Here is a 13,520-nt window from a genome sequence, read left to right as displayed (position 1 = left end):
CTAGCTTCTGTTTAGTTGAGACCTGAGCAGCTTTCTGACTAAACCTCCCCAGACTTTGTTTATACAAAAGTGGCCAGAGCTCCACTCTGCTCCCTTGAGTCAGAACTGCCCTACAGGAGGAAGAGGCCTGCAGGGCTTGCCCTGGATTTCTAATGCTTCCCATTTCCCCATGCTGCAGACAGAAAACAACTTCTGCAGGAGAGATGTGAGCTGCTGTTTCCTTAACAACACCCCTGGGGCTGTCGTGCTTTCCCTCGAGCTCCCCAGCAAACACTGAAATCTCCTGCATAGCGTATAGACAGAGGCCTCATCCTGCAGGACACATGCAAGGTACAGAAACAGAAAGCAAGTGACTCAGTCGTTACATGGTTCATTTGGGTTCTCACTCCAGATTTACGACTGCTCTCTCTGGGCTCTGTAATAAAATGGTTTATATTTGTTCTCTCTCTCTCTCTCTCTCTCTCTCTCTCTCTCTCTCTCTCTCTCTCTCTCTCTGTGTGTGTGTCTGTCTCTCTGTCTCTCTGTCTCTCTCTCTCTCTCACACACACACACACACACACACACACACACACACACACACACACAGGCCCTCTAGGTCCCTAGTGGTCTGTGTGAAGTGCAAACGTTAAACTATCTTGTCATCATGAAGACACCTCCAATCTTGCCAACTATTGTCTGTCCACAATGACTTGGCCATTGTTCTTAAGGCTCCCACCTAAAGGTTCACAGACAAAAGTCTGCCAAGTATTTTCTTCATTGACGGTTGTCTTTCCTTAGCCTCATCCTACTGGAAAAGAGTCTAAGAGTAGTTAGATACTGTAGTTTCTTATGGTTGGGGGTCACCACAACATGAGCTCTTTATATTAAAGAGTCGCAGCATTAACACTGGTACCTCAAGGTTGAGGTCTCTCCACCAAGGGCAACTCTGTTCCAGTCACCCAGGCTAATACCCAGCCCAAACCGCTGCCACTGGTCAAGTTCAGTCCAGCACAGACCCTTGAGTCACCGGTGGTCAGTCAGATGACCTTGGCTCCTGCGCGGGCCTGTGTTTCCGGAGCTTCACCGCAGCACTGCTGGCCCGGCGCTGTGAATGCGGGCTCGTGAGCGCGCACTGCCCCACCAGCCCACAGCGCCCGCCCGTGGGCCGCGTTCGCTCAGGGTGCGCTCGGGCCAGTCCCGCCTCTCCTAGTTTTCGCTTTCGCTTTTTATAGCTTCTCTGAAGAGAAACAAAGCGGCAGCTACGACGGCTACGACGGCCACGACCGGTAATGGTGTTGGAGGGAAGGACAGGGGAACTCCGCAGCCTGGACCCCAGGCCCACAGGAGAGGTAAGCGCAACCCCGGACGCTCGAGGGCTCCTCCTTGCGGAGCTGGCCCCAAGCTCCGGGTCCACACGGGTCACAGGGACGCCTGGCGCGGGGCGGGGAGGGCCGTAAGCGAGGCTTGTCTGGGGTCCTCGTGGTCCAGAACCACCAGGCCAGGTTGGAGGATCTGGGAAGCCTCGGACCAGAGCGCTAGGGATATTGTAGTCCGGAGTCCGGTGGTGCTTTGACCGCCTGAGCCCATGTTTTCTTTATATATCGTTCTCTCCCTCCCCCCCCCCCCGCCCTCCCTCCCTCTCTCCCTCTCTCTCTCTCTCTCTCCACCACACATCCCCAAACTCACCTACCTCCCTCTGTCCCTCTCCTATCCTCTCTCCCCCAACCCCATTTCTTTAAAACCTAGGTAGTGCTTTGGCTGTCTGAACCCATGTTGTCTTTTGCAGCCCACACACACACACACACACACACACACACACGCACCCCCTCCCTTCGTCTCTCCCTCTCCCTTCATAGGAGGATGCATCTGACTGCAGAACCCATTACCCAACTTGAACTCACAAGGAACTCATAACCTACCCTCTCAACCTTACCACTTACCCCAGTCGTAGCCACTCAGCTGCTAAGCTGTCTTACCTTCTGAGTGTTACAAGACCCAGCAAACACAGCTTACCTTTCTTTCTTTTTTTATTGCATATGAGTACACTGTCATTGTCTGAAAACACCCAGAAGAGGGCGTCAGAACCCATTACAGATGGTTGTGAGCCACCATGTGGTTGCTAGGAATTGAACTCAGGACCTCTGGGAGCAGTCAGTGCTCTTAACCACTGAGCCATCTCTCCAGCCCGTAGCTTACCTTTCTTGATACATAGGCATTAAGCCTAGGCCAGAACCAAGACCTCTTCCAGTGTCCTTCCCCTACATGATATCTGAGGTTCCTTATGAAGGGGCCACAAGCCCATGCCAAGATGGACAGGGCCCTTCCCAGACCACAGATCAATTCCTGCCTGCCAGCAAAAGAGTAAAATATGGAGGATATATACACGCTTAGGTGTGAACACTGAACTCCATCCCAAGCTCTGGAGACAGCCCCTGCCCTTGGGGCATCCACCTTCCCTGGCAAGAAAAGTCATACAGATGTGCTTCAATAGAGAACACCTACAACCCTAGCACTCTGTGGGCACAGGCAGAGGGATGTCTGCATTCCAGGCCATCCTGGTCTATACAGCAAGTTCCGGGCCTCAGCCAAGGGCTCCTTAGTGAGGCTATGTTGTACAGTAGAGATGAAGCACATGGCCCAGGTGACAGCTAAGAGCAAAGTGAGCAAGTCTTCCGATGCTTACATCTGAGTGACAGCTTTTGGCCTGGCCTGCGTGTGGTAAGCAAGAACAACCCTTGTCCTCAACTTGTGTCCCCATAAAAGTTATTTTCACCTAACCTCAGGGATCTGATCCTAGGTCCACAGCTGAAACAAAACTTGATCTGCACTTTAAACACAGAGTCTGAATTTGAGAAAGATGTCTACCACATGTCCTAAGTTTACAGAACTCTGGGTCTTCCCTGCCCGTTGTCCTAGGATAGTATGGGGAGGCAACATTGCTTTTAGCACTTCCTGCTTAATATGCCAGAAAAATTAGGTTTTTGTCTCTCATTCTGTGGCTTGCTTTCACAAGCGATTCCTGTTCTCTAGGGCTCCTTTCTTTCCCTCTGAGCCAAACTGAAGCAGTAACTGTGGAAAGCAGATAAATTCCCCAATATTGCTTTCTAATAAAGATAAGTAAAGTGTATCACAGTGTCTACACCATCTGGGCTTGGACTGCGGGGATGGGGGTGGGGCAAAGAGCCCCCCCCCCCCAACTGTCTCTAAACACTTTTGCTTTTGCTTTTGGTTGTGGACGAAACCTTATCAAATGCTCATTCTGTATTTGGCAAGGTGATCTTGTGATCACCTCCTCCTGCCAATTTACAATGACATCAAATTGAGCAGCGTTTCCTCCTTTCTGTTTTCTCTTTCAGACACAGCTGGTCTAGGATAGAGATCTGCTCATTCATTGGTAGTTGGTAGAACACTCTTATGGGCCCAAGAATATGGGAAAGATATTTTAAAATCATATAAATTCATGTCTACGTTAAAAGGAGATTTACGGAGCTGGGGATTTAGCTCAGTGGTAGAGCGCTTACCTAGGAAGCGCAAGGCCCTGGGTTCGGTCCCCAGCTCCGAAAAAAAGAACCAAAAAAAAAAAAAAAAAGGAGATTTACTAGAGTGGCTTAGCTTGTGGTCTAGGTAATCCAACAATGGCTGTCTCCTGAATGGAAGGCCAAGAATGCAGTAGCTGTCCTGTCCATGAGACTGGATGTCTTTGCTGTCCCAATCTAGTAGTGAGATCCCAGAGGATGCCTAGAGGGCTGTGAGTGTGCAGTCTATGTTGGGATCCTGAAGAAGTGGATTCTAACAGCAGGGAAGAAATGCCTCAGTAACCAAACTGGTGAGCTTCCCAGGGGAAGTGAGGGCAAGCAGGCAGAGAGCAAAGCTCCCTTCTTCCTCATCCTTTTATATGGGCTCTCACCAGAAGGTGTGGCCCAGATTTAGGGCGAGTCTCCCCACCTCAAATAGGACAGTCAAGGAAATCCTCACAGGTGTGCCCAGCTGCTTGGGTGTTAGTGGATTCCAGATTTGGTCAAGGTAACAACCAAGATCGGCCCTGGATCAATGTGCTTTGAATTGATGAGCCATCGATCATTTAGGCAACAATTTTATCACTTTGAAAATGTCAGTTGTATTTTTTCATGTCATCCTTTTCTGTTTAAACCCCCTTGTTTTTAAATTAATTTTGTATGTGTATTTGGGGGCGGGTGCATGTGCATGACTTGGCACACATATGAAGGTAAGAAAAAACTTAACAGTTGATATTCTCCTTCTGTCATGGGACCTGGGACCGAACCCGTGTCAGCAGCTGGCTGGCAAGTACCTGATGAACCTTCTCTCTGCCCTGCTAAACCTCTTTCATTTATTTATCGGGGTTTGGCTTTGTTTTTTAGTTTTCTGAAACAGGATCTCACTATGTAGCTCTAGCCGCCCTAGAACTCACTATGTAGATCAGGCTGGCCTCGAACTCACAGAAATCTGCCTGCCTGTGGTCCAGCACTTGGGAGTAAGTGCTGGGATTAAAGGTGAGCATAACATACCTGGCCTGTAAGCCTCCTTGGAAAAGGAATCCCTCTCTTGGTTATTCTCCATCCCTCAGCTTTGTCCTCCATAGCTTCTATTGCACTGACTCATGTTTTTCTTTTTTTTTTTTTCTTTTTTTTTTTCCTTTTTTTTTTCCTTTTTTTTTTTTTTTTTTTGGCCAGAGCTGGGGACTGAACCCAGGGCCTTGAGGCAAGCGCTCTACCACTGAGCTAAATCCCCAACCCCACATTTTATACTTAGTATTCATTTCTCTACATTTTGTTGGTTACATGCACTTTGTTAGAGATTTAAACAGTGTATATGTTTGTGAGACAGGAACGTTCACGCTGGCTCCTGTGAACCACTTTCTGGAGGCAAACAAGATTATAATGTTGACTCTTTTTTTTCTGGACCATTTCCTATCTCTTACAAGCATATTTCTACAACTTTCCAAATCATGTAAGTCATGGGCCTCTGTATTGCACAGCCATGCACACACCTCTGTTTAAATGGATTGCCCTAACTTATCCAGTTTCTAACCATGAAAATTATGTTGAAAGCCTGTCTTTGAGGAGTAGGATCTAGCTGGTCTGTAGTTACTTGGTTCAGTGTAGATGTGGGTCTTAGTTCTGTCACTTTGCCATATATTTATTGTGAGTTATTCCCCTCCCACCCCCTGTTCTTTTTGAGGCTGGGTCTCATATAGCCCAGGCTGGCCTTTAACTCTAGGTGTAGCTAAGATTGTTCTTGAATTCATGCTCCTTTATCTCTACCTCTTAAGAGCTAGGGTTTCAGATAGAACCTCATTTTTTTTCTATTTAGAAAGGATTTATTTTTACTGATGTGTGTATTTGTACATGTATGTACACATGTATGTACATGTGTATGCTTGTGTATGCATGAGTGCCTTTGGGTCACTGTGAGCCAGCTGATGTGGTGCGGGGAATGGAACGTCTGTCATCAAGAGCAGCAACAAGTGACCTTAACACTGAGCCTTCTCTCCAGCCCCTCCTGCTTTTGATTTTCTTGAATAAAAGAGGGCCTTACTCAGGCTGTCCTCTCAACCTTCTGCCTTAGTCTGTGGTCTCCAGTAGCTAGGACTGCAGGCTACACTACCGCCATGTCTGGCTTTCCTAACCTTTTTTTTTTTTTCTTTTTTCTTTTTTCTTTTTTTTTCGGAGCTGGGGACCGAACCCAGGGCCTTGCGCTCGCTAGGCAAGCGCTCTACCGCTGAGCTAAATCCCCAACCCCACCTTTTTATTTTTTAAGATTTATTTATTTTATGGATATGAGTATGCTGTAGCTGTTTTCAGACGCACCAGAAGAGGGCATCGGATCCCATTACAGATGGTTGTGAGCCACCATGTGGTTGCTGGGAATTGAACTCAGGAGCTCTGGAAGAGCAGTCAGTGCACTTAACCGCTGAGCCATTTCTCTCTAACCCTTTCCTAATCTTTTTTTTTTTTTTTAATTAGAGATTGGAAAGTGCCAAGATTTACATGGGCCATCATTCAGTTCTTTAATATATAATATATATGTATTTTTTACATATATATTTCATTTTAATGGGTGTGTGTGTGTGTGTGTGTGTGTGTGTGTGCCTGAGTGTGTGTGCCTGAGTGTATGTCCACCATGCAGAAACCACATGGAGGTCAGAGGAGGGTATCAGATCCCCAAGAACTGGAGTTATAGATGGCCATGAGCTGCCATGTGGGTACTGGGCCTCACCCCAAAGTCTTTTGCAAGAACAGCAGCACTCTTAACCATTGAGCCATCATCTCTCTAGCCCCTGTCCTTCAGAAATTAAGAAGAATCTATTACTTTCCTTTAGACACGAAACCTTTTACCGTGTTTTAATTGTCAAACATTTGCTTGTGTGTGTGCATGTGTGTATGTGCACCTATGTGTGAAGATCACAGTATAACATGGGGAAGCCAGTTTCTCTCCTTCCACCATGTGTGTCCCTGGAATTGAAGTCAAGTCCACAGGCTTGGCGGCTGGTACTTTTACTGACCTGAGTCATCTGGCTGGCCCCCCTAGTACCTTCAGAGCATGTTTTTACTGTTCTTGTCCAACTTTCTCCAACATTCCTACAGATAGTATCTGCCCAGAAGAATCTTCTGGAAGCTCCCCATGCTATTAAATTCTTCTTGCTTTGTTTTAAAATCCACATTTATTTTTTTTTCTACTTTAGAGATTTTTAACCATTGCATTCATTGTGACCTAGTCATGAAACTGTACACTGAAGTGGAGGAAGAGGGCTCAAACATGTTTCTTGCAGAGTTTTCCCTGGCTCTCTGAAAAGGCACAGTTGAAGTATATCTGCAGGGTAATGCTTCCCAGAGTCTCACATTTCTCCAAAGTCTTACTTTGGAATCCGTGCCCTTCCGATCCTCAGCTGACCTTTCCTGGCACAAAGACCTTCTGGAATATTTGCAAATGCTGAAATCACTTCCTCGTGTTTTTTGCAGAGTTTACTTTAGCTCAGTTTAACCAAATGCTCTGTCCTCTGTGTAAACTTCCTGGTAACTGAAGGTCCCTGTAATAACCCTGTCCTAGAGTCAGAGACTGGCTGGAGGAACATGAAAACTGAAATTGAGCTTCTGAGGACCCGTGATGTAGCTCAGCTGGCAGAATGCTTACCCAGCCTGCACAAGAACCCTGGCATTCCAGCCCTTCCACTGCACAAACCCCAGGGGTTGGGGAGGGGTGCTGGAGCCATGGCTTCACCAGTAAGAGTACAAGCTGTGCAATTATGAGCATTGGAGTTTAAATCCCAGCACCCGCGGGCTGGAGAGATGGCTCAGCCGTTAAAGGCTAGGCTCACAACCAAATATAAATCCCAGCACCCACACAACATTCGAGGTGCCCCACACCTATTTGAAACTTAGCTTTGAGGGTACTGGAGACAGAAGGATCCCTGAGGTTTGCTGCCTTCTAGCCTGAGAGAAACCACCAGCCCCAGGTTCAGGCAGATACCCTGCCTTGAAGTAACAGACAGAAAGTGATAAAGGGGGACCCTTAATATCCTCTTCTGACCTCTGGATGCACCCCACCACATGAATATGCACATGCAGAGATAGACAGATCTTTAAAGAGAAGTGTGGTAGCAAACCTCTGTAATCCCCAAACTGGGGAGGTAGAAGCAGATCAGAAATCCAAGGTCATCCTGAGTTACTTGAGTTTGAAGACAACCTGAGAAACAGGAGACCTTGTTTCAAAAGCTAATGAGCTGCAGATACAGCTCAGGAGTTAAGGACAATGACTGCTCTTCCAGAGGTCCCAGGTTCAATTCCCAGCAACCACAGGGTAACAACTGTCTGTAGCTCTAGTTCCAGGGGATCAGTGACCTCTGCTGGCCCCCAAGGGCACGGTACATGTGTGCGCTGCAGACCTACACGTAGGCAGACACACACATAAAATTTAAAAACAATAAGACAGGGGTTGGGGATTTAGCTCAGCGGTAGAGCGCTTGCCTAGAAAGCACAAGGCCCTGGGTTCGGTCCCCAGCTCCGAAAAAAAGAACCAAAAAAAAAAAAAAAAAAAAAAAAAAAAAGCGCACCAGTGGAAGGGGAAGCCCTTGGTCCTGCCAAGACTGAACCCCCAGTGAACGTGATTGTTGGGGGGAGGGCGGTAATGGGGGGAGGATGGGGAGGGGAACACCAATATAGTAGGGGAGGGGCTAGGGGGATGTTGGCCGGGAAAGGGAGTAACAATCGAAATGTAAATAAGAAATACTCAAGTTAATAAAGATAAAAAAAAAACAAAAAACAAAAAACTATGTCTAAATTGAAAAAAAAAAAAAGAATGCTGGCTGCTCTTCAGAGGACCCTGACTCAATTCCCAGTACCACATGGTAGCTCACGATTCTATAACCCCAGTTCCAGGGACTCTAGCTTTGTTTACTGGCCTCCACATCAGGCATCAGGCATACACATAAATGTAAACAAACCATTTGTATGTATACACACACACACACACACACACACAGAGTTAACTCTCCCCCTGCCCTCAGTCTGCCAGATCTGCTATCTGCAGGCAGGCCTAGATCTTTTTGTGCTCTTAGAACCCAGTTAGGCTCCTGTGACCTTGCATGCAGCAAGGAAGCTGGAGCAGAGGGCGCACTGCAGGGACACAGTCTTCCTAATCATCTCCCAGCACTTTCAGGGCACTGGATCTGGCTTTTCACTGAAGCTAAGCCTGCTCTCTAACACACAGTCTCGTAATACCCTACTGCCTTCATCCAAGTCTTAGGACCTGAGTTGTTCAATCCCATATGACAGAGAGAAGCAAACCCCACAAGTTATCCTCTGTCATCTGCTCATGCATAAATACACACACACACACACACACACACACACACACACACACACACACAACACAACACACAACTCAATGGCTTAAAATAACACATTTATTATTTAAGGGTTCTGGAAGTCAGAAGTCCCTAAAATGGAGAGTTTGGCAGATCACATTCTTTCGGGAAGCTCTAAAGAAGAACTGTGATTAGTACGCTCACCTGGATGCTTTCTCCTTCCCAAGACTCTCACTTGTATCTGCAGCACCTCCTTGCCTGTGTGCAGGAGCTTGTGCACAGCCCCAGGGATTCAGACATCCACCTCTTTGGAGGGATTGCCTTTTCAACTCACCACCTAAGGTTATCTTTTGAAAACAAATATATCTGAGCACATTACTCCTCTGCCCAGGACCCTGAGAGTTGCTGCAGTTCACAGAGCATAAGGCTGTTTGGCACCAAGTGCACCGAAAGGCTGGCCACACCCCTTCTTAGTCTCACCCTGCCTCCACACCGCTTCCTGTCTGTGACCTATCCTGTACACAAAGCATGTTTCCTAAGGGCTGCTGCTTCATGCTGCAGGGTCCTCCATCTCCTCCCCAGGATGCTCTCACTCCACGGGGGGGGGGCATATTTAGATGATAATTAGGAGAGTAGCAAATATGCCTGTGCTAATACTGTAGGCAGTAAAGACCACAATTACTTGATTAATTACACGTTCTCCTATGTAAAGATTCCATAGAGGCTGAGACCATGTCTAGTTCTTGCCCGCGATTGTATCGCTAGCAACGTGCCTGACGTGCAGTTACAAGCAAAACCTGACATGGTCAGGGAGCTCTTGAAGACAGAGGAATACACAAGTGGATATTTGTTTGTCGTCTTCATTTTCTACCTCCTATATTTGGCTTTTGCCCAGCATGTGTGCGTGCGTGCATGTGTGTGCGTGTGTGTGTGTGTGTGCGTGTGTGTGTGTGTGTGTGTGTGTGTGCTACAAGGCATGGTGACTGTGTGAAGTCAGAGGATACAGCCCAGTCGATGGTCCTCACCTTCTACTTTGCTGGAAGCGGGGTCTGTGTTGTCTGTCTCTGTGCTGTGCGTCCCGGCTAGGTGGCCTGTGAGCTTCTGATGATTCTCCCGTCTCCATCTCCTGCTTCCCCACAGGAGTGTTTGGAGTGTAGGTGCATGCACTACCGCACGCGGCTTTCCATGGGTTCTGGGGAGTTGAACTCAGGTCTTGCTGCTTGCTTGTGTGCAGGTACTCACCCACTGAGCCATTCCGCAGCTCCTGCTCAGTGTTTATCATCTTTCCTGGGTCACCCCCCCCAACCCCCGTAGTAGAGTGGAAGCCCAGAGAGGAGGAGTTTGTCCTGTGTCTATGCAGTTCCCGCCCCAAACACCAGGGCAGTGCTGTATTCATGAAGATGTGGGAACGACCTCCAGGATGCTTAGCAACTCCGGGTTTTCATTTTTTACCAACCTCTTTGAAATCAGGTGATACCCCAAGTTCTTCATTTTAAAGCCCAGCCTAATTTCGTGACACCAGGCTGATTGGCAGAAACCTTTAAAAAACATCCACCTGTTGCTATGAGGATTAGATTAATGAATAAAAACCAAGCCTATGGACTACAGCCCTGTGTGAGGGTTAGCTGCTGTCATTAAGAAATGTTTGTGGGGGGTTGGGGATTTAGCTCAGTGGTAGAGCGCTTGCCTAGCAAGCGCAAGGCCCTGGGTTCGGTCCCCAGCTCCGAAAAAAAGAAAAAAAAAGAAAAAAAAAGAGAGAGAGAGTTCTGGATCGTAAAAAGAAATGTTTGTGGGGTTGAGTGTGTTAATTCCAGCTCTCGGAGGGCAAAAGCAGGTAGATCTCCATAGTTGGAGACCAGCCTAGTCTATACAGTGAGTTCTGTGATAGCCCAGGCTATGTAGAAAGACTAATTTGGGGGATGGGGGGCGGAGAAAAGAAAAGTAAAAGAAAGAAAGAAAAATTTGTCGGGTAAAGGTACTTCTCTCCTACCCTGATGATCTGTGTCCAATCCCCAAAACCCACAGAGTAGAAGGAAGGAAAAGGTTCCTGAAAGTTGTCCTCTGACTTCCACACACATGCTGTAGAACATATATGCACACAGGCACACTCACACGTGCACACACATACACACAAGTCAACGAATACATACATGTAATATTTTTTTTTAATGTTTATACTTGCCAGGTGTGGCAGCACTTAACCTCCAGTCCCAGCACTTGGTAGGATGAGGCAGGGGGATCACAGGTTTCAGGCCAGCTTTGATTGCATGTCGAGGTCTAAAAATTAAAATTTAAACAGCAGCTGGGTGTGGTGGCCTGTGCCTTCTAATCTCAGGAGGCAGAGACATCCAGACCTCTGTGGGTGTGAGGCCAGCTTGGCCGACAAAGCAAGTTCCAAGCCAAGCCCTGTCTCAAAATAAAATTAAAAAAAATATATAATAGAATAAAAAGGGCAGGGAGAGAGGGAGGGAGGGCAAGAAGAACTTGCTTTGGTGGGTGGCTTCAGCTGGGTGCTCTGGGTCAGTCAGTCTTAGGTGTTTTTATGTCTGTCCTGCAGGTGGCAGCATGCCCCGGCCCTCCTGCTGATGTCAGGAGGCTGGACAGCCAAGAAGGAAGAAAATGGACTCCCTCCTTCTGAAGACTCGCCAGCTGCCAGTGAGTGTGAGCTTTTGCAGGCTCCTGCAGTAGATGTTAGGTGTTGATACGAACCACACGTGTTCAATGTTCGGGTTGTTTGTTGATATTCACAATTTATCTAATAAAACCATAATCTGTGAAAACAGCTATCCTCATAATGTTGTAGGGAATGAGGGATGAGGGGGTACCTTCAGCATTTTTGCCAGCCAGGATGGGGAAGTGCACCCCAGTGGCTCAGCAGGTATGTGGTATGTTGGAACGTGAGGTATCTGCTGCAGGGTTCTTTGGTGGCTCCTGCAGCGGCTCTGTTAGTGCTTCAGGGTCCACTGGGGACCTATCCTGACCCCTCAGATTCCTCCCTCCTCCCTCCCTTCCTCTTTCTCTCTCTCTGTTTTTTTTGAAACAGAGTTTCAACAGTAGCCCTGGCTATCTGAGAACTTACTCTATAGACCAGGCTGGCCTCCAACTTAAGTGATCTGCCTGCCTCTGCCTCCTGAGTGCTGGGCCTAAAGATGTGTGCCATGCATTTAGTTCCTTTCTTTTATCTCTCTTAAATTGTTTTCATTTGTTTGTTTGGTGTTTCATGTTGGTTATCTGTGGCAGTGGATTTAATCTTAAGCACAGTCAATAGCCCAGAGAAGAAAAATACTACCAGGAAGGGGGGGGTGATTGTGGGGTGACTCAGCAGGCAAAGGTGCTTGCCACCAAGCCCAGTGACCTGAGTTCAGTCCACAAGACCTACATGGCAGAGAGAGAGGACCAACTCCCACAAGTTGTTCTCGGATGTCCATCATGGTGTTTGCAAGTGCACACAGACAGGTACACAAAATAAAATGTAACTTCAAACATGTTTTTAAATAGCTAATATTAGGGCTGGAGATGTAGCTCGGCGGTGGAGTACTTGCCTAGCATGTGCAAGGCCTTGGGTCCCATCCCCAGCACTGTAAAAAAACGATGATGAGGAGGAGGAGGAAGTGGAGGAGGAGGAGGTGGAAGGGGAGAAGGAGGAGGAGGAGTGTCTGTTCTACTTGAAGCTCTCAGAAAACTGCAGAGCTGACACCTCTGGAGAGATAGATGATGTTATTCTTTAGTTAGAAATAAGGAAGACAGGGTTGGGGATTTAGCTCAGTGGTAGAGCGCTTGCCTAGGAAGCGCAAGGCCCTGGGTTCAGTCCCCAGCTCCGGGGGGAAAAAAAAAAAGAACCAAAAGAAATAAGGAAGACAAGGCTAGGGGTGTCACCCAGAGAACTGGCCTACCCTGGGATCCATCCCCAGTACCTAAAAACAACAAGGACAACAGAGAACTGTGACTGACAAAGGAGGTCAGGACATCCCTAGGAAGGCTCCTGGTTTCTTCCCCCTTTGGCCTTCAGCGGGTGGAAGATAGAACCACATTTGTCTTCATATTGACCTAACACACGAAGTGAAAGTAATGAGAAACAAACATATAATCTTCCAACAATACCTAACTTTAAACTTACTGTCCTTTATACAATTGCCTGCCCTATTTCCTTTCACCCAAATTGTTGAACCACATTGGCCAAACTTGCCTGATCCTACGGGATTCAATTTTTACTGTTAAGGGCTGAAGTCGCAGCACAAGTGCCAGAATGCTTGCCTAGGATGTTCAAGTCCCCATGCTCCGGCCTCAGCACCACAGAGTTAGCAAACATAAACAAATTCCCAGTTAGAGGGCAGATGGCACAGCTAGGTGGTAACATGTATCTGAGTCCGTCCTGCACCTGGGCACACACCCACCCACGCACCAGCAAAACTCCTTTTAACTGATTAACGCATCATTGCTTCACTGTAATTCATTTGAAAAACTTACAATCCCACAAAAGCCTAGAGGTTTCGTTGTTTTGTTTTGGAGCCAGGTGTATCCTGGCTATTCTGAAGCTGCTTTTGTGGACCAGAATGGCATGGAATTCACAGAGATCCACCTGCCTCTGCCTCCCATGCTGGGATCAAAGACCTGCCCTACCACCTCCCTGCCTGGAAAAGTATTTTTTTTTTTTAAATCTTGAAAAGCTCTCCTCTGTACCCAGGTTTAGGGACACATTTGAGGGACACTGAACTCC

The 13,520-nt window shown here is 47.4% G+C and overlaps 1 long non-coding RNA gene across 4 annotated transcripts in view; it reads left to right on the top strand.

Annotated features, from left to right (window-relative positions):
- The first annotated feature begins 545 nt into the window (after window positions 1-545).
- The window catches only part of LOC102550895 (uncharacterized), a 70,782-nt gene continuing 57,807 nt past the window's right edge, over window positions 546-13,520 (top strand). For 3 of the 4 annotated variants that reach the window (XR_005490202.2, XR_005490204.2, XR_357595.5), the window contains exons 1-2: window positions 546-1,328; window positions 11,361-11,458. This is a non-coding gene — a long non-coding RNA (uncharacterized LOC102550895). Of the gene's footprint in view, window positions 1,329-11,360; window positions 11,584-13,520 lie in introns of those variants that run through there. The other variant, XR_594688.3, reaches the window with a different exon arrangement.

The sequence above is a fragment of the Rattus norvegicus genome, chromosome 10 (genome assembly GCF_036323735.1).
Source record: "Rattus norvegicus strain BN/NHsdMcwi chromosome 10, GRCr8, whole genome shotgun sequence".
Classification (NCBI taxonomy): Eukaryota; Metazoa; Chordata; class Mammalia; order Rodentia; family Muridae; genus Rattus; species Rattus norvegicus.
Note: the sequence above shows the minus strand (reverse complement) of the source record. Positions and strands in the feature narration are given on the sequence as shown.